General features: G+C 35.9%; 1 long non-coding RNA gene across 1 annotated transcript in view; it reads right to left on the reverse strand.

Moving 5' to 3' along the window:
• Positions 1–21,318, reverse strand: part of Gm12381 (predicted gene 12381) — a 283,817-nt gene extending 262,499 nt beyond the window's left edge. Inside the window, exon 1 of the long non-coding RNA NR_151606.1 lies at positions 21,097–21,318. This is a non-coding gene — a long non-coding RNA (predicted gene 12381). The remainder of the gene's footprint in view (positions 1–21,096) is intronic.
• Positions 21,319–21,689: the final 371 nt, after the last annotated feature.

Here is a 21,689-nt window from a genome sequence, read left to right on the forward strand (position 1 = left end):
TCCCTGGACCCAAAGTGAATTAGTTGACGTGTCTTAGAAAAGGAGAGTAAGGATTCTTCCACATTTTTCAACCATATATATGGAGCTACTGCAAAAAGAAAGCTGATTGTCTCTACTATGCATTAGAGAAATAACTATAAAATTCTGATCAGATTATAGATTAGTGCTCACTCTTCTGTCTGATGATCCAGTACTATTGGAGTTGAGTTAGATGTTATAAGGTCTGTTTTGTGCATTTCCACAATTATACGAAAAAGATCCATACTTTCCTGAAGCCAGACCTTATGAAAACATATAAAATAAAATAATAGATCTTTACTCAAAGAAACTCTGTTGCCCATGAGAAATGTTAAAGAATGGCTAAGATTCCAAACATCTTTAGATTCATTGATTTTTAAAGAGGCAAATTATATGTGTGTTTTTGTTTTTGTTTTTTTACAAAGATTACTTTACAGAGCACATAAAGGCAAAATGTTTTCTAAGCAATAAAATTGATGGGAGGAGATAGGATAATATGGGAGAAGACAGAAGGGAACAGGAAGTTATTTGTGGAATCCAAACTGCTGGCAGAAATGATTCAAGCAATTTGTTCAACTTGGACACTGTTGATGTTAGCAGGGAAGATAGCTTAGTAGATAGAGCTCTTGCCACTCAGGCATGGGAGCTGCATGCCGATCCATATAGCCAATGTAAAAGCAACATGCTGCCTCAGTGATGCATATCTATAACAGCAATATTTGTGAGATCAGAAACAGGACTGGTGAGGAACTTTCTCTTAAAAATAGGATTGGAAGACACATTGAGGAAGATATCCAGTGACCTCTCTATATGTGCATACACATGCTCACCCATGTGCATGCATACCTCTCTCTCTCTCTCTCTCTCTCTCTCTCTCTCTCTCTCTCTCTCTCTCTCTCTCTGAGAGATAGATTCTGAATAAATGACTATAGTACTGTACAAATACAGGCAAGGCTTTGAGGCTTTTGGTTTTTTGAGCCCATCATTTTACAGTATTTGAAGCAAAATATCATAGTTAGTATTCTATTGCTGTAAAAAAGACACAATGACCATATCAATTCTTATAAAGAAAAACATTTAATTGGTGCTGGCTTATTGGTTCAGAGGTTTAGTTCATTATTATCATGTCAGGAAGCATGGTGGCATGAAGACAGAGAGAAACAGCTCTCCAGAATTCTACATCTGAATAGGCAAGAATCAGAGAGAAAAACACTTGGCCTGGCTTGATAATTAGAAATCTCAAAGCTGGACAGTGGTAGCACACACCTTTAATCCCAGCACTTGGGAGGCAGAGGCAGGCAGATTTCTGAGTTCAAGGCCAGCCTGTTCTACAAAGTGAGTTCCGGGACAGCCAGCTCTATACAGAGAAACTCTCTCTTGAAAAACCGAAAAAAAAAAGAAAAGAAAAGAAAAGAAAAAGAAAAAGAAATCTCAAAGCCTACCCTCAGTGACACACTTCCTCCAACAAGGCCACACCCACTCCAAGAAGGCCACATCTTCTAATAGTGCCATATTCTATTAGCCTATGTGACCCATTTTCATTCAAATCACCACACCACAGTTCATGCTTGCATGTAGAATTCCTCAAATTTAATTATATGAACTTGTAAAATTATACCATACATATTTTTCTCATTCAAATAGGTATGAAGACTACAAAATGTTTAAGGGAGAGTTAGAAAAGGTTTCTGCAATTCTCACAAATAAATACCGATGTCCACTCACTTCCAAAGAATGCTCATAGCCCAGAGTATCTCCTACAAATAAAAGAAAATAAAAAATAATCTACTCCAGAGAATCTCCCAGGGGAGGAAGAGTTTTGACAGTTAAGTAACCCCTTGCATGACATGCAAGAAAGACCCTAGACTATTGCTCTCTCTGCAGGATGCTGTAGGATGAGGCACTTAGATGTTTGGTACTCATTTTCCTAGATTTTATAGTTTAATAATTGGTAAGAGTAATTGGCTTCATTGTGACATTGTTATTCATACATCTGATATATATTGGTTATACTCAACCTGCTTTTACACTCCAATAAAATTTGCTAATACTTCCAATTGTTTATAAAACTATTGATTATGCTTATACTTTGAAATAATTCTTCCGTGTTTTTCTTCAGTTGTTTTAAAGTTTCAGGTTTCAAAATCAGGTCTTTAATTCATTTTGAGTTGATTTTTGTACAAGGTGAGACATAGCGATTTACTTTTAGTCTTCTATATCTGGATATACACCACATTCTTCCTGTAGCAACATGATGTTAATAGGTGGCTCAATTAAAATATTATATCAATATGCTAAATTTATTATTATACATAACTATTTGTTTCTTTTCAAATATGTATGGTGAAATCTTAACACTTAGTATTTGATGATATTACTAAGTGATTTTGGTTCAAACATTGAGCCTACAGGAGTTGGGTGACAGTCCCCACAGAGTGGGTATCCTAGAGAACTCCCTTGTTCTATTCTTCCCAAAGGATACATAAAAATTACAGCAATCTATAACCATGGAGGCCTCTCATGAGCTCAGTGGTGTTGAAACCCTGCCCAAGACTCTCAGCCTCTAGAGCTTTGAAAAGTTAATTTTGTTGTTTGTAAGTCACCTACTTTATGATCTTTCAATGTATTTGTCTGGGTTAATACTCATATACACACTTTTTAAAACAGTATTCATTTTATTTTTAATATGTATGGGCATGTTGCTTGCAAGGGTGCCTGTATACCATATGATTGCCTGGTGACTATGGGGACAAGAAGAGAACTTTGGATGCTTTGGAACTGAAGATATGGATGGTTGTGAGCCACCATGTGGGAGCTGGGAATACAGCTTGGTCTTTCAGGAGAGGGGCCAAGGCTGAGTCATCTTTCCAACTTCATGAAACTCACATGTTTTGAATTTGAATTATAAATTCCATTTGATTTATGAGTCATAAATGAAATTTAAGTTTAAAGATGAAAGAACTAAAATTGTAGTAGTAAATATGAATTGTAAGAAAATAAGGTTTCTTACAAACCCTAATTCTTCCTGAGTGGTGAGAGGCCCAACCCACTCAATCTTGGGAGAGGCCTCCATTTTAAAAGAAACAGGGACTGAGAACTTGACCTGCAGCTGAACCCAAGTTCCAGGAAGAACTATATAGTTTGTTTCTGGCCCATATATCAGAGTTACTCCCTAGCTACTGCCTAGCAACAGCCAATCAGGATTAGTTTGATAGTTTCAGATGTACTTTCAGACCATTTTTTATTATTGTTCATGGTTTTGCTTCAGAGCACTCACCTGTCAGCTTACAATAGTCATTCGATTAGATGCTTGCTTGGCTGGACACCCCTTTGCTTGTTTGCCATTTCCTATACTATCTTTTCCTGTTGAGGACTTGAGGCTTGACCCTCCCACCCTGCTGCTTCAGAGTCAGCCCAAGCTGGAGCCTGAATAAAGACCTTATTGCAATTGCACTGGAATTGGCTCCTTGGTGGTGTTTTGGGTTTATGAATACTTCCTGAACAGGAACAACAGTGGCAGGGTTTTTAATAAGATGAAAGAATACTTATGTCTATTTCTTTAAAAAAGAGATAATAAAGCAAATTCTAAAATTTCAATTGTTTCACAAAGTCCAAAGTCCTAAGAGAGTTACAAATCCAATATTATTTAATATTAATTCACTCAACTAATTACCTTTGATATTAATTTTATGAGGTTTACTTAAAGTTCTCAAACATGAAGTAATTACGTTAGAGGAAATATTATACATATCATTTTATTTACCTAGTATAAACATTAAAATCTACATTTAGCTTTTAATGTTTTATTTCCACATTTCAATAATAAATCTAATATATAAAAAACAAAGATAGTATAGGAAGCTTCTAGATAATGCCTGATCATGAAATTATTTTTTTATTTCTGCAATTGCATCACAGAAAGAATATTCTAAAATAAAACTTTTAAATAGCTTTTTACTCTTGAAAAGGTTTTAAATAAATTTTAAATGTCCTTTATTTGACTTTATAAGTTTTGTGGGATATTAGTAAATAGAATAAAAGAACATTAATGAATTACTTTAGTTTCAGCACTATGACTATGAATTGTGTTTGGCTAGCTTCATCCAAATGTAACCTATTTGGTCAGCAATATTTTATATTGTAGAAAGATAATCTAATGATCTTCACTATCACCGTTATAAATACAGAGCCACAGTAGCCATTGCAGACAACCATTTACACAATACTATGCTTGAATGTGATTTTGATCATAACACAAAGCAAAGGCATAGGTGGATGGTGACTTTCTTAAATATATGTCTGTATTATATTGTATTATAATTATAGAAAACTATCAGATGAATCAGGAGACATCTCATTTCTCTGCTGTTGGTATTAAGTATTGAATTAATAATAAGGAAAATGTCAAGTACTTATTGCTAGGCAATATATTCAATTAGCAAAATACATAATTTTACATAGTTTATATAATTTTACATGCTATTTCTAATACTAAATGACTATATAGAAATCTAGAATAATAGAAAACATTCAACAGTGGGTTCCTTTGAATTAGAAATAAATTTCTATTTTTGGTCTAAAGACAGTCTTTACAATGCAAACCGATGAGCTGAGAGAGAAAAAGATTCGAAGAGCTATAACAGCTTACTATTGACTAACTGACTAGTCTGAGAAATAGCATTGGCTGTAGAAAAGAGAGAGCTAATCCAATTCTCTTTTCAAGAAATAAAGTGTATGACATGCTCACAAAGAGCCTGCTTTCTGAGAACTGCTAGATTCACTCTTGATTCTGTGTTAAATTTTTAAATCAAACATGCTTGAGTCTATCTCAATGTTTCCATTCGTCTTCCTGTAAGGGAAGTTTGGTTTGTAAGAATATAGTGGCCATTTAGGGGAAAATGTGGAAACCTAATGCAATGAAAACTTCCTGGAACCTATGAAGGTGTCCCTAGCAAGGACTCCTAGTAATGGAAGATACAGAGCCTGAACTAGCTATCCTCTGTACCTAGGCTAGACTACCAGCAGTGGAACTGACCCAGGCACAAAACCTAGTACCAACAATCTGTCCTGCCTGTAAAGATTAGCCAACAGTGGCTTATGGTAGTGGCCAAGCAATGACCAGTCTACCTTGAAGCAGCCACTAGAGGAGGCCCATGTCAGACACTGCATACATGACCAGGAACCAGAAGATGGATAGCACAGGGACCTGGGATAGCTCATAACTGTCCCAAAACAGAGCAAAACAAAACAAAACAAAACAAAACACAAGTCAAACAGACAAACTAAAAACAACAACCAAAAGGCAATGAAATGATTCCTAAATTTATTCTGCTATGCTCACACATTGGGACATACTCTGATCATCATCAGAGAGGCTTCCTCCAGCACCCAGTAGGAGCAGATGGTCAAATGTTAGGCAGAGCTTTGAGAACCCCATAGAAGAGGGCAGAAAGGATTGTGGGAACCAGAGGGCTTGTGGACAGGAGAAAAACATGGCCTACAAAATCAATTAACCAGGGCTCACAGGGGCTCACAGGACCGGAAGCTGCAGCCTGGGGACCTTTATGGATTTGTACCCGGCCCTCTGCATGCATGCTGTAGTTGTTTAGCTGGAGATTTGTGGGGTAGGGCTCTCTGACTCTTTTGCCTGCTTCTAACATCTTTTTTGACCTACTGGGTCAAAGCCTACCAGGCTTGATATGAAGACTTATGTCTAATCTTATTGCTTCTTGTTGTGCTGGGTTTGGTTGATAGCACTTAGAGGCCTACACTTTTTTGAAGGGAAATGGAGGAGGAGTGGATCTGGGGAGAAGGAAAGTTGGGAGTGGACTTACTGCTTAGAATGCATTGTATGCAAGAATTAAAGAAAAAAGAAAAAACCTGGTATTGGTTTAAGAAATGCCCTTTTAAATTCATATATACTTACTGAATCCAGCACAGCACAGTTTTAAAAGCCTCTCTCAATTAGAGGGGTTCTCTCTGTACCCTTCGATAGGAATGAAGAATATTAAAAGGTAATTTCAAGTCTCACTATGATTTCCTGTTTGTTTGCTCCAGTCCAATTAACAGTCACTAGAATTAGTTATTTAGGATATTACTTTTATTAACCTTGTGTTAAAATTTCAAACAAGTGAAAAATCATTTTGTAACAAATACTATGATTTATCAGACTAGTGTATGGTTGACTGTGGTAATACATAGGACACTGTGTGTTCTCTCTGTCTCTCTGCCTCTCTCTCTGTCTCTGTCTCTCTGTCACCTGTCTCTCTCTTTCTCTGTCTCGCTCTGTCTCTGTCTCTCTCTATCTCTCTCTCTCTCTCCCCCTCTCTTACTTTTTAACAAGTGGATAACGTATTTTATACCATATGTTGTCATTTTAACTATATGTTATAGAGCTTTGAGTTAAAACACTATTTTCTGACATTTGCTGGGAAGAATTCAGGGAGTTTTTTGGGTGTTGTTGTTGTTTTGTTTTGTTTTCTTTCTTTTTTTTTTTTTTTTAGACAGTTGCAGCTCCTATATTGAACCTGCCTTGTGCAACACCTCACAGTTTTTTTTCCCCACATTTCTTTTTTTAATATATTTTTTATTACATATTTTCCTCAATTACATTTCCAATGCTATCCCAAAAGTCCCCCACACCCCCCCTACTCCCCTACCCACCCATTCCCATTTTTTGGCCCTGGCGTTCCTCTGTACTGGGGCATATAAAGTTTGCCTGTCCAATGGGCCTCTCTTTCCAGTGATGGCCAACTAGGCCATCTTTTGATACATATGCAGCTAGAGTCAAGAGCTCCGGGGTACTGGTTAGTTCATAATGTTGTTCCACCTACAGGGTTGCAGATCTCTTTAGCTCCTTGGATACTTTCTCTAGCTCCTCCATTGGGGGCCCTGTGATCCATCCAATAGCTGACTGTGAGCATCCACTTCTGTGTTTGCTAGGCCCCGGCCTAGTCTCACAAGGGACAGCTATATCAAGGTCCTTGCAACAAACACTTGCTAGTGTATGCAATGGTGTCATCGTTTGGAGGCTAATTATGGCATGGATCCCTGGATATGGCAGTCTCTAGATGGTCCATCCTTTTGTCTCAGCTCCAAACTTTGATTCTGTAATTCCTTCCATGGGTGATTGTTTCCAATTCTAAGAAGGGGCAAAGTGTCCACACTTTGGTCTTCGTTCTTCTTCAGTTTCATGTGTTTTGCAAGTTGTACCTTATATCTCCCTATACTGTTTCTGGGCTAATATCCACTTATCAGTGAGTGCATATCAAGTGACTTCTTTTGTGATTGGGTTACCTCACTCAGGATGATATCCTCTAGATACATCCATTTGTCCAACAATTTCAGAAATTCATTGTTTTTAATAGCTGAGTAGTACTCCATTGTATAAATGTACCACATTTTCTGTATCCATTGCTCTGTTGAGGGACATCTGGGTTCTTTCAAGCTTCTGGCTATTATAAATAGGGCTGCTAAGAATATAGTGGAGCATGTGTTCTAATTACCAGTTGGAACTTCTTCTGGGTATATGCCCAGGAGAGGTATTGCTAGATCTAGTGGAAGTACTATGTCCAGTTTTCTGAGAAACCACCAGACTGATTTCCAGAGTGGTTGTACCAGCTTGGAATCCCACCAGCAATGGAGGAGTGTTCCTCTTTCCCCACATCCTCACCAGCATCTGCTGTCACCTGAATTTTTGATCTTATTCATTCTGACTGGTGTGAGGTGGAATCTCAGGGTTGTTTTGATTTGCATTTCCCTGATGATTAAGAATATTGAACATTTTTAAAAGTGCTTCTCAGCTCTTTGGTATTCCTCAGTTGAGAGTTGTTTGTTTACCTCGGTACCCCATGTTTTAATGGGGTTATTAGAAATTCTGATGTTAGCTTCATGAGGTCTTTGTATGTATTGGACATTAGTCCCTTATAAGATTTAGGATTGGTAAAAATTCTTTCCCAATCTTTTGGTGACTTTTTGTCTTATTGACAGTACATATTTGCCCTACAGAAGCTTTGCAATTTTATGAGGTCCCATTTGTCGGCTCTAGATCTTACAGCACTGGCCATTGCTGTTCTGTTTAGGAATTTTTCCCCTATGTCCATATCTTTGAGGGTTTTCCCCACTTTCTCCTCTATAAATTTCAGTGTCTGGTTTTATGTATTCTTTGATCCACTTAGACGTGAACTTTGTACAAGCAGATAAGAATAGATCAATTCTCATTCTTCTACATGATAACTGCCTGTTGTGCTAGCACCATTTTTTGAAAATGCTGTCTTTTTTCCACTGGATGGTTTTAGCTCCCTTGTCAAAATTTAAGTGACCATAGTTGTATGGGTTCATATTTGGATCTTCAATTCTATTCCACTGATCTCCCTGTCTGTCGCTGTACCAGTACCATGCAGTTTTTATCACAATTGCTCTGTAGTACAGCATGCTCAGTAGGTCAGGCATGGTGATTCCCCCAGAGGTTCTTTTATTGTTGAGAATAGTTTTTGCTCTCCTAGGTTTTTTGTTATTCCAGATGAATTTGCAAATTGCCCCTTCTAACTCACTGAAGAATTCAGTTTTCATTTTGATGGGGATTGCATTGAAACTGTAGATTTCTTTTAGCAGGATAGCCATTTTTACTATATTGATCCTGCCAATCCATGAGCATGGGAGTTCTTTCCATCTTCTGAGATCTTCTTCAATTTCTTTCTTCAGAGACTTGAAGTTCTTATCATACAGATCTTTCAATTCTTTAGTTAGAGTCACAACAAGGTATTTTATATTATTTGTGACTATTGTGAAGGGTGTTCTTTCCCTAATTTCTTTCTCATCCTGTTTATTCTTTGTGTAGAGAAAGGCCACTGATTTGTTTGAGTTAGTTTTATATTCAGCTACTTCACTGAAGCTGTTTATCAGGTTTAGGAGTTCTCTGGTGGAATTTTTAGGGTCACTTATATATACTATCATATCATCTGCAAACAGTGATATTTTAACTTCTTCCTTATCAATTTCATTCCCCTTGATCTTCTTTTGTTGTCAAATTGCTCTGATTTTGTTAATTAATATACTGTCCCTGTGCCCTCTAGTGAGTCTGGCTAAGGGTTTATCTATCTTGTTGATTATCTCAAAGAACCAGCTCCTGGTTTGGTTGATTCTTTGAGTAGTTCTTTTTGTTTCCACTTGGTTGATTTTAGCCCTAAGTTTGATTATTTCCTGCTGTCTGCTCCTCTTGGGTGAACTTGCTTCCTTTTGTTATAGAGCTTCTAGGTATGCTGTCAGACTGCTAGTGTATGCTCTCTCTACTTTCTTTTTGGAGGCACTCAGGGCTATGAGTTTTCCTCTTAGGACTTCATTCATTGTGTTTCATAAGTTTCGGTGTGTTGTGGCTTCATTTTTATTAAACTCTAAGAAGTCTTTAATTTCTTTCTTTATTTCTTCCTTAACAAAATTATCATTGAGTAGAGTGTTTTTCAGTTTCCACATGAATGTTGGCTTTCTATTATAGTGTTATTGAGTATTGGCCTTAGTCTGTGGTGATCTGATAGAATGTATGGGACAATTTCAATTTTTTTTTGTATTTGTTGAAGCCTGTTTTGTGACCAATTATATGGTCAGTTTTGGAAGAGGTACCATGAGGTGCTGAGAAGAAGGTATATACTTTTATTTTAGGATAAAATATTCTGTAGATATCTGTTAAATCCATTTGTTTTATAATTTCTGTTAATGTCCATGTGTCTCTATTTAGTTTCTGTTTCCATGATCTGTCCATTGGTGAGAGTGGGGTATAGATATCTCCCATTATTATTGTGTGAAGTGCACTGTGTGCTTTGAGCTTTACTAAAGTTTCTTTAATGAATGTGGCTGCTCTTGCATTTGGAGTATAGATATTTAGAATTGAGAGTTCATCTTAGTAGATTTTACCTTTGATGAGTATGAATTGCCCCTCTTGTCTTTTTTGATTACTTTGGGTTGTAAGTCAATTTTACTGGATATTAGAAAGGCTACTCCAGCTTGTTTCTTTGAACCATTTGCTTGGAAAATTGTTTTTCATCCTTTTATTCTCAAGTAGTGTCTGTCTTTGTCCATGAGGTGGGTTTCCTGTATGCAGCAAAATGGTCGGTCCTGTTTGTGTAGCCATTCTGTTAGTTTATGTCTTTTTATTGGGGAATTGAGCCCATTGATGTTAAGAGAAAGCAAAGAAAAGTAATTGGGGTTTCCTGTCCTTTTTGTGGTTAAAGTTGGAAATCTGTTCTGTGGCTGTCTTCTTTTAGTTTTGTTAAAGGATTACTTTCTTACTTTTTCTAGGGTGTCGTTTCCATCTTTGTGTTGGTGTTTTCCCTTTATTATCCATTGAAGGGCTGGATTCGTGGAAAGATATTGTGTGAATTTGGTTTTATCATGGAATACTTTGGTTTCTCCATCTATGGTAATTGAGTGTTTTGTTGGGTATAGTAGCCTGGGTTGGCATTTGTGTTTTCTTAGTGTCTGTTTAACATCTGTCCAGGCTCTTCTGACTTTCCTAGTCTGGTGAGAAGTCTTTTGTAATTCTAATAGGCCTGCCTTTATATGTTACTTGGCCTTTTCCCTTACTGCTTTTAATATTCTATCTTTATTTAGTGCATTTGTTCTTCCAATTATTATGTGTCGGGAGGAATTTCTTTTCTGGTCCAGTCTATTTGGAGTTCTGTAGGCTTCTTGTATGTTCATGAGCATCTCTTTTTTTAGGTATGGGAAGTTTTCTTCTATAATTTTGTTGAAGATATTTGCTGGCTCTTTAAGTTGAAAAATCTTCACTCTCATCTACTCCTATTATCCTTATGTTTGGTCTTCTCATTGTGTCCTGGATTTCCTGGATGTTTTGAGTTAGGATCTTTTTTGCATTTTGCATTTTCTTTGATTGCTGTGTCCATGTTGTGTCAATAGGTCCCTATGGAATCTTCTGCTCCTGAAATTCTCTCTTCCATCTCCTGTATTTTGTTGCTGATGTTTACATCTATGGTTCCTGATTTTTTTTTTTTTTTTTTTTTTTTTTTGTCTTCAGAGTTGTCTCCCTTTGGGTTTTCTTCATTGTTTCTACTTCCATTTTTAGATCTTGGATGGTTTTTGCTCAATTCCAGTGCCTGTTTGGTTGTGTTTTCCTGTAATTCTTTAAGGGATTTTTTTGTGTTTCTTCTACCTGTTTAGCAGTGTTTGCCTGTAGTTCTTTAAGGACTTCTACCTGTTTAGCTATGTTCTCCTGTAATCCCTTGAGGGATTTTTGTGTTTCCTCTTTAAGGGCTTGTACTTGTTTAGCAGTATTCTCCTGTAATTCCTTGAGGAATTTTTGTGCTTCCTCTTTAAGGTCTTCTACCTGTTTAGAAGTGTTCTCCTGTATTTCTTTTAGTGAGTTATTAATGCCCTCCTTAAGATCTTCTACCTCCATCATGAGATAAGATTGTAAATCTGCGTCTTGATTTTCAAGTGTGTTGGGGTATCCAGGACTTGTTGTGGTGGGCGTACTGGGTTCTGATGATGCCCAGTGTTCTTGGTTTCTGTTAGTAAGATTCTTATATTTGCCTTTTGCCATCTGGAAATCTCTGGTGTGAATGTTCAAGCTGTCTCTTGTTGGAGCCTGATCCTCCTGTGATTCGTTTAGCCTCTGCCAACACTCCTGGGAGTCCAACTCTCTCCTGAGTTCCAGTGGTCAGAGGACTTTCTGCAAGCAAGCTCTCCTCCTTCAGGGCAGGTGTTCAGCAGTCTGGAGCTCTGATCCTCCTCCTGAGTTCTGGGGTCAGAACTCTCCCTGTAGGCTGACTCTCCTCTGATAAGGAATGTGTCCAGGAGTCTGGGTCTCAGCTCCATCTCCTGGCTGAGGATGAAGGCCCAATTGGACCCTGACCAAGAAGCTCTGTTGTTTCTATCACCCACATGCTCTCAGGTGATCAGGAGGTCTTGGTTGTGCCTAAGTCCTGAGGTCCTGAGGGAGAATCCACTGGTGCCCTAGATGCCCTAGGCCGTGTTCATGCAGAAGATGGCGGGGCTGTCCCCGACCTGAATGGATCCCAGCCTCTGGTTCGGCATGGTTCCTTTGTCCCTGTTCCTGCTGGCACAAGACCCTCCACAATTCTATGGAGCTGATGTTGTGTTCCACTCACCAGTGATCCCAAGGTGATCCCGAGGTCCTGTGGCATGGAGAGCACTCTGGAGCCCTTAAAGGCCTCCACTGGGCTCAGAAGGAAAATCACCTCACAGTTTTTTAAGCGTAACTTTTATTTTGGAATGCCCTTGCAACAAGCTCCACATTTTCTGATCTGATCATTATGTGAAAACACTCATTTACAGGTGTTTAGGAGACCCTTACATGATTTGTGAAGCTGACTATGGAAACAACTTTGAAACAGATTCTGACATTGACATTTCATTTTTCTACCTTCCATCATTCCCTGGATACTCATTTTATGCTTTTTGGATGAAGTTCCAAATTAAATCCTACTATCTATCTATCTATCTATCTATCTATCTATCTATCTATCTATCCACCTATCTATCACCTTCCTACCTACTTACCTACCTACCTAACATATATCTATCAATCATTTTTATGTCTTCCTATTGTCTATCCATTTGTTTGTCTGCCAGTCTGTCTATCCACTCATCCACAGGTTAGGACAGCTTGATTATGCCAAGACAGAGTAGGCTAGTCCTTAATATTCCTGTTTCTCTAATTCTGTCAGATGACCCTTGCCAGTAGGCTGAAGACCAATGCTCCAGGTAAGGGACTGTCCAAGTGATCAGTGGTCTCTATACACTGGCTATGTTTTGGAAACTGTATTAGGCTTCCTATATATTTTCAGTTAATTTCAGTTGTTCTTGGATTTCTGATGGGGTTAAAAAACTGCATAGTCTCCTAGTAAACTCGGGCTTTTTACTGTAAGAGGAACAGATTTGAGAGAATGGTTTTCAGATGGCATTCAATCTAAAACCAAGACATAGCCAGGCACAGAACTACAGTTTTTAAAGTAAGAATAGATGCCAGAGGTTCTATTTAATTAACAGAGATGATAGGCTGGGTGTTAGGTCATTGTACTTTAAAAATGACAAAATAGTATTAGTTATGTTCAATTATATCTGAGATAAAATAGTCTTTTAACTGGACAGAAAGGGGGAAATGTTGTGGGTAGCCTTGGGGCTAATTATATTTGATGTTAATTCCGTTCTCCTGTGAGGGGTTGCAAACAAGGAATGAGTCAGCACTCAGGTGATTTCCTGTAAACCTGCTTCCTACCTTAATTTGTAAATTAAAGGAGAGGTGATGATTGGACAGATAAAGGGGAGGTCTATTGGAAGGTGGCAGAAAAGAAGAAGGAGAAAATGGAAAAGGGAGAGGATGCAGAAGAGGAAGAAGAAGAAAAGTGGAGCAGAAAAAATAGCCTAGAGAAACTGCATGTATTCATATTAATTGAGTTGTGTTTTCATTGCCGGGGCATATTTGGGTTGGAAATTTACTGCAATATTCATCCATCTATCTATCATCTATCTATCTATCTATCTATCTATCTATCTATCTATCTATCTATTTATCATCTATCTATCTATCTATCTGTCATCTATTTATAGATACCTATAAATATCTATCTTGTATTTAAGACCTATCTTGTATTTATTATCTATCTGTCCATCTTGCCAATTTTTACTTTCAAAAGAGTATCACAGATTAAAAAAATGGTGAAGAATAAATGGAAACAAAGAAGCAGCTTGGTTTACAAAATTTTGGTTGGGTAAATGTTCTTTTCTCTTTACAATACTAAATACTAAATACTGTGAGACACTCCCACCAACATCAAAATGAAAAAGTACAACATTGGCTTTCATGGCATGTGAAAATGTAGAAAGCATTTCAAAATTTCTAGCATTTAATCTTGGTAAAAATATCCACAGAGATACTTTTTTATCCTATCGAACATCTGTGTTTTTTAAATAAAAAGTTTTTCAGCTTTCAGAAAATAGATCTATAAGGCCCTGATTTTTCTATGCAGAACCCATTTTTTAAGGGCTTCATGTATGATAGTTGTTGTAAAAATTCAGGCATGTATGAGGCAGTATATTGAATAGAATAGTGAATCTTTGGTTTCTTCCTATATAGAAATAATGTATTTTGCTTGCCCTTTAAATATCATTTTGTGGTAAGATAAAAATAAAACCAGAAACAGTTATAAAGACATCTGTGGGGAGAGAGTGCCACATCTGTTATGACTGTATTAGTCAGACTGGGAGAAGAAATACTTCACAATGTTCGCACAGTACCCAAGAGAAACCAGGTCTGCCAACAAGCAAGAATCTTTTTTTGTGTTTTCTTTGCCCTAATACTGAATGTGAAAACTGTCTGCCAGATATAGAAAACATGACAAGATTTTAAAGATACCAACTTTCTATCCAGGTTGTAATTCTGAAATTGATGCAATAACTTCACCAAGAAACAGATTCAAGTGTTAAGCATGATGAAGCTCTTTATGGCTTTGATGTATCTAGAAGTTTCTGTTCCCGTTGTAGGACTTATTAGAGAGGCACAATAATCTCAGTCAAGAATGAGAGACCAAGTGACTATGACATGGAAAGCTTGCAGACTTTAAGGTTTGTTTCTCGTTCCCTAACATCCCAGGGGCCCAAAGAGATGTGACTCCTTTTTCTTACTCTTTGAACACTATCTTTATTATTTACTGTGGTAAATCTCATTATACTGCTCAGTGGACATGCTACCAATACACATTCTCCTATGGTTTGTGTTCTATGATTTCTCTGGAAAATAGTCTAAGCACTTCTTTGATCAACATGTGTTCTCTGTGTCTAAAGCATCACAAACTTTTTCACAGTTTCAACTGCTAGACATTTATCTTATAGACATTGAGATACATTTTTATGTCTATGAACATAAAGAAAAAGCTTCATCATTAACTACAGATTATCTACATGTCTGTGATAATTTGAATAGGTTTGAGTCTAAAAGAATCATGTGTTTGATGTTTGGCCCCTTGGAAGAGGCACTACAAGGAGATATTGTCTTACTGGAGAAGGTGTGGCTTTGGTTGAGGAAGTGTGTCACTGTGAAGGCTAGGCTTTGTGGTCTTAAATGCTCAAGCTATACCCAGTGTGAAAACAAACAAACAAAAAACAAACAACAACAACAACAAAAACAAAACCAGTCTCCTCTTGGCTGTGCGTGATTCAAGATGTAGAACTCTAGGCTCCTCCAGCACCATGTCTTCCTATAAATTGCTGTGCTTCTCATGATGATAAGGGGCTAAACCTCTGAAACTTTAATCCAGCTCTAATTAAATGTTAGCATGGATAGAGTTGGCTTGTTCAGTGTCTCTTCACAGCCATGGCAATACTAACTAAGCCAATGTCTTTCTTGTAATGTCTTCAAAGTCTTTGGACTTAGTCTTGGGGATGTACCTAGTCATTATTCTCTTTCTACACATATTCTCCTGCTTCACATTTAAAAATAATAATGTTCTAATCAATGAACAAAAAAGATTGACAATACTTATTGGAAAGTTTTAATGTTAGATGTTATGTAGATAAAAATAAATAGAAATTAGAAATAATATTTTATGTATGGCAATACAAGTACTAGGATGTAACTTAATGTTAAGAGCACAACAGTGACCAATATGAGTTCAGTTTCTCATAAAAGTTATTTTGAACACAACAAATCACCATCTGAGGACAGTGTTAGTAGAACAGCATCCATTCTATTTTATAAATTAAAAAGAGCTATTCTATACTATAGAAATGCTGAGATATTGACATATAATTAAATGTGAGTTTACATTAAATAAGCCTATGTCTCTCTTGTTATATTTATTTTAAAGAATATTCGCTTCAAAAATATGTACATACATATGAACATGCCATATTTTCTGCAGATGTTCCATTACTACTTGGCCATTTTCAGTGAGGAGCATGTAGACCATGCAGATGACTCTGCACCAATCAAGAGTGTTTTTTTATACATATAGATAATACTATAGTGTACTTTCTTTAGGAAATCTTCAAGCAACAATATGAAATTATGGAGATCAATAGATACAGATGACAAATTTTCCCATTTAAAATAACACTTCTTAAGAGTTAAAACAATCAAAAGGTTTAATTTGCTGTGTGAGCCTAGATATGTATGCTTTCTTTCCTTATAGTATTTGCACATCACACATTTCTTATTATTTTGTTTCCTTTGTAATCTTTTGTTATTAAGATTGCCTTTTTGAAATTATGTTTGCAAGTTGCATTTTGTCCATGGTCTGTAATAAAAAGAGATAGTAATTTTTGTTTCAATAATAACAACAGTTATTTCAGATGAAAGAACTCATTATCAGGAATTGCAGTGTTTCTTACTTCATTCTATCTAGTATTTTCAAATGATCCACAAAACTTTCATTTTATAAAATATTGATGAAAAGACCATCAGTAGAGATTCTGAATTTCCATTCATAGAAGAAATTAATAAGACAGTAAAGTCTTCAAAATTTATTGTGACATCAGCCATCCACTATTTTTGTTGAATTAATTATTTTAATGGAATGTTGCTTAATGCTTTTTTATTACTGGTCTTTCAGAAATAAACAAAAATTATTTAAGAAGTCATATAGTAGCAAGAACATACTAAACAATGCTTTGTATAAAATGAATTGTTGCTAAAGGATGATATTTAGGATATAGTGTTATTTATGTGAAACTGAAAATAAAAAAGAAATCTAGTGAGGTTGTTTGATAAACATCTTTAAAATTTAATCACCATTATTTGAGTGTATTTATATGTGTTCATGTGTATGTGTATGTTTTACTTGTCTGTTTTGCCTTTCCACTCCAGGTCAAACACTATATGTGATGGCTAGTGTTGCTTGTTAACTTGTATCTGAGAGATAGGCCTCTGTGAAATCTGTGAGGGACTGTCTTGGTTGCATTAGTTGAGGTGGGAAGATCAATCTTAATTTTAATATAAACATTCCTTACAAGAGAATCCTGGACTATGCACAAGTGAATGCACAAGGGAAAGATGAGCTATAACGCATTCACTGCTTTCCCATGACTGCAGAGGTAATGGGACCATCTGTTTCACATTCCTGCTGCCTTGACTTCTCTACCATGATAGACTATCTAAAAGTAAAATAAAAACTAATGATAAGAGAAAAATCTGCATTGAGAATATCAATCTTTAGTTGTGTCCCTTGTTCCTATGTACACCATTCTAAGAGAAAATATTTTAATTTTGTTAAAAATAACAAGGATAAATACAATTCTCATTTTTAATTCTTTGGTTTACCATATTATATGTCAGACTTTGACATCAAAAGCTACAAGAACTGAATTCTGTCTACCGGAGATTTTCTAACCTAATTAATTAGTTATCAAAGTTAAACTTTCAAAATCACTAGTTTAATATAATGGACATATAAGATTTTTCCAAGGTGTACTTGTGAGTTAATATCAATACCTAAATGTGATTGAGCAGGTGATAGTGAGTTAAGCTTAGATATAAGGAATTGATAGCAAGAGAATCACTGTGAGGAGATCTATCTGTAAGGCATTCTAAAGGTGATACTGAACAAGCAAGCTGTATGTGTGTTTCCTGCTGTCAGGGATGATGTACACAAAGGGGGAACACTATTAACATCATTCTTAAGTTAATTAAATGATGATACCATAAATGTAAAGGATGTTTTTTGGTAATATTATTTTGTTAAGATATTTCTTTGAAACATACAGATGAATTTCCTGCTTTCTCAAGTGAATTGTATTTTCTTTTATGAATACTGTTATACTATTTATAAGAAAATACAGTCCATTTTATGTTCCATAAATGGATTAAAAATGAAAGATCCATTGAAACAAATGTTTTCGTAAACATTTCAGTTAGAAAAATGAGTTCATTAAAATAAAGAATACTGGCCTGAAGAAATGACTCAGTTGTCAAGAGCTCACACTGATCTTGAGAGGAATATAAATTCTGAACCCAGCACCCACACCTGGTTCCCCACAACACATTTATGTCCAGCTCCAGGAGAAGCTGACACCTTTGCTCTCTGCATGCACTTGCAAGTACATAAACATAACACACACACACAAACGCATAATTAAAAATAGTAACAAAAATACATCTTGGAAAATAAAAAAGACTGATCTGTCTGGTTTGGCCAGAAAGAACAATGATAAATTTTATTTAACCCCTTATATGTGTAGATTGACAATGGGAAATCTAATAAAATGACAAACTAGAACTGCACAGATGCTGAAGGCAGATGGAAAACTTTATTTGAAAGCAGGTTTACACTACTACCGTTCAAACACAATTCTTCACAGACATGGAAAGAACAGTTGTCAATTGAGATGTCTTAGCATCTAATAAGACAACTGCATCTGGTCCATTGTGATTCAAATGTTTCCAGAAAAAAAAAAACCTACAATTAAATTTAATGATAAAAATTGAATTAGTCAAAGTAGCCAGTAAGTAGAAATTCGCAAGAGCACACCACAGTATCTCCCAAAATTTCATAACAAGAAAAGGAGCAATAAAAATTGCCTTTTAATAATTAGACTCTCATAATTGTAAAACTTAAGGTGGATAAAATTTTAACAAGAGACAAGGGATGTGACTGAAAAAGCAGTAAAAAAATGATTGTATTAATAATAAAATACATCTGTCTTCCTTCCTGATTAGCTATGGACAATATGATGACAAAGTATATTAGAGAAGTAGTTAGAACCAATATATCACATTAAAGTTATCTGAATTTAATTTTTTAATTTGATAAGAAATATAATGAAATAAGAGTTAGTGGCCCATTAATTTCCATCATAAGGGATATAATATGTAAGAAGATTTTTCTTTATAAAGCTAAAAATTATGACATTAAGTAATATTTTATACTTAACTTATAAAAGACAATGTCCTACAAATGTATCTGTAATACTTATAATCTGTAGTCTTCTAATTGATTCAAAGCTTATATCCAAAGACATAAGTTTCAAAGAGAGAGCCTTATTCTAAGGGCATCGATCTTTATCATAGTCAGGATGTGCTAAACTGGGAAGCAAGAAGATGGTTTGGTTCAACCTGATGAAAAAGAAGCTGTTATTAATTCAAACTTTGGGAGTCTGATTCCAGGCACTTTGTTTTAGATGTATTTAACCACAGCACAATTTGGGGTAAATCTTCCTGGTGATAATTAACTCACTATTGTGTTCACAATAAAACTTAATGCATGACTCCATTGAAATTCCTTGTAAAGTATATCTGACTTCTTCCATAATGGTGGGCATTATAGATTGAGAAGTTCAAAGATAAAAGTTCTCAAGAAGGATCCAAACAGATAGTGCAAAACTTCACAAGGCAATTAACTGCATATGTTTCTAGCCTTCTGGGCTGATAACAAATTATTCATCCCTTCATTTCAAGGAGAAAAGCTGTGTGTTTACCATTGCTGTTCCCCCTAGGGCTTATCTGTGAGCACAAGGTCCTCTGTGCCTCCCACAGTGTGATATAACTCAGGAGCAGACAACAAGGTAAAATCTGTACACATGCATAGTAGAAAATAAAAACAAACAAACAGTTTTCAGGGAATAGATGAGAAAATGAGCATTGATAAATTAAGACACACTGTGACAACAGTGATAAGGCCTGTATGTTAATATTAATAATGCCTTTGTTGAAACACAAGCCTGTCAGCATTTATGAACAGTGTAATTTTTAAGAAAGCCACAAATTCTTCTGAAATGATCCTAATTGAACTCAAGTTGAAGAATATATGAGTAATCTTACAACATAATTGGCCTCTTATATATTAATATTAAAAAAGTACATTTTGAAATTATAAACAATATCACTAAGTTAGTCCTAAATTAAAGTGCTCTTACATAAAATGAACAAAATATGAAGACAGTAAAATTAATGTGAAATTTTAAAAAATAACCTAAGCATAGAGAAATTTTGGTTACATGAATAGAAAGGCTTCCATTTCCACTGAAATTAGTATATAGATTTGATACAAAACAATCAAAACCTAATCAGCAAATTTGGAAATATCAACAAAAAAAAATAAACCAACACAAGCCTTAAGAAAAAAATCAGAAAACTAATTTACTTCAAGACATATAACAAAGCTATAGCAAGAAAGACCCTGATACTAGCAAGGATATAGAAAGTGGCTGAATATTGCACAGAAGGTAGGGAAACAGAACCCCAAATATAGACTTTATTTTTTGTCAAAAGGACAAAGATAGATTTGTAGAAAAACTTGAAAGTGATTTTTAAATAAAATGCTAATGAAACAACTGTATAACCACATAAGAATGAATACTTCACACCCTCGGAAAAGTCAACTAAAGCAGATGATAAACCAAATATAAGCCTAAGAGTGTAAATCCTGTGTGAAAATTTGATACGAATCATTTGCATTTTGGAGGAGGAAAGGACTTAGAAAAAGCACAGAAAGCAAAACTGACAGAAGAAAGAGATCAACCTGTTTGGTCGAATTTAAGAACTTCTGTTTCCTATAAAACACAGCCAGAACAAGAAATACACAAGTCCCAGAATATGAGAAAATATTTGCAAGTCACATACTTATACTACAGTATAAATATTTATATTTCCACTATATTTATACTACAGCAACATGGAGAACTTTAAAAACACAACAGGAAAACCAACATCTCAAAAGAAATAATCAAACAATCTAAATGGAAATTATGCTTAGGATCTGAGGTGGAAAATAAACCCATAAAAGTAGGTTCAATGTTGTGATCAAGGAAAACCTAAAACCATTGACTTACACATTCAACAAATATCTGGTGGGATATTACACTTTACATGTCAATAATATGTGATATACACAAGGTAAGAGACACCCCTTGTGCTGACACTGAGAGTACTGATTCAGTATTTTTGTTTCATTAGAGTGATTAAAAAGGTGATAAGCAAAATGCACATAATGAGGGACATAGACCAGTGGATGAATTCAACAGATAAATAAACAAATGTCAAATATTGATAGAAGACAATATATGCCAAGTGTGGCTAGTTTAATGTCCCAGTCCCATCCCTAGAAGTCTTACCTGGTCATAAGAAATGTTCAGGCTTCTTATTCCCTATTATTAGGAGTCTTTGCTAAAGCCATGTGCATAGATTCCATGGAGTTTTCCCTCCACTATTCTTAGAAAGACAATCATTTTAAAAATTGTATTTATTCATTCATTTTACATCCCAATATCAGCCTCCTCTCTCCTCCAAGTACCCCCTCACGCACATCCTCCTTCTGAAGAATAAAAATTTTTACTGAACTCTTCTTCACCCCAGAGCCCGACCCCTCCCATCTAGAGATTGTTCCCGGAACACTCCTGAACTCTTCACCCCAGAATGCATTCCTGAACTCCTCACCCTAGAGTTCGAACCCTCCCAACTAAAAACTGTTCCAAGAACATTTTTGAGATAAGGGCCTCCTGGAACAACCTCAAAATGAACCGGGTACATTGCCAAATGATAGGACATGACCCCTTAGTTACGTAGATTCCCTTGGCAGAACCCCTTGTCCCTTGGCAGAACCCCCTAGTGATGTAAACTTGTACTTTCCCTGCCCAGCTCTTCCCCCCTTGAGTTTTACTATATAAGCCTGTGAAAATTTTTGGCTGGTCATCGATTCTCCTCTACA

Source organism: Mus musculus, chromosome 4 (assembly GCF_000001635.26).
Source record: "Mus musculus strain C57BL/6J chromosome 4, GRCm38.p6 C57BL/6J".
In the NCBI taxonomy this organism is placed as follows: domain Eukaryota; kingdom Metazoa; phylum Chordata; class Mammalia; order Rodentia; family Muridae; genus Mus; species Mus musculus.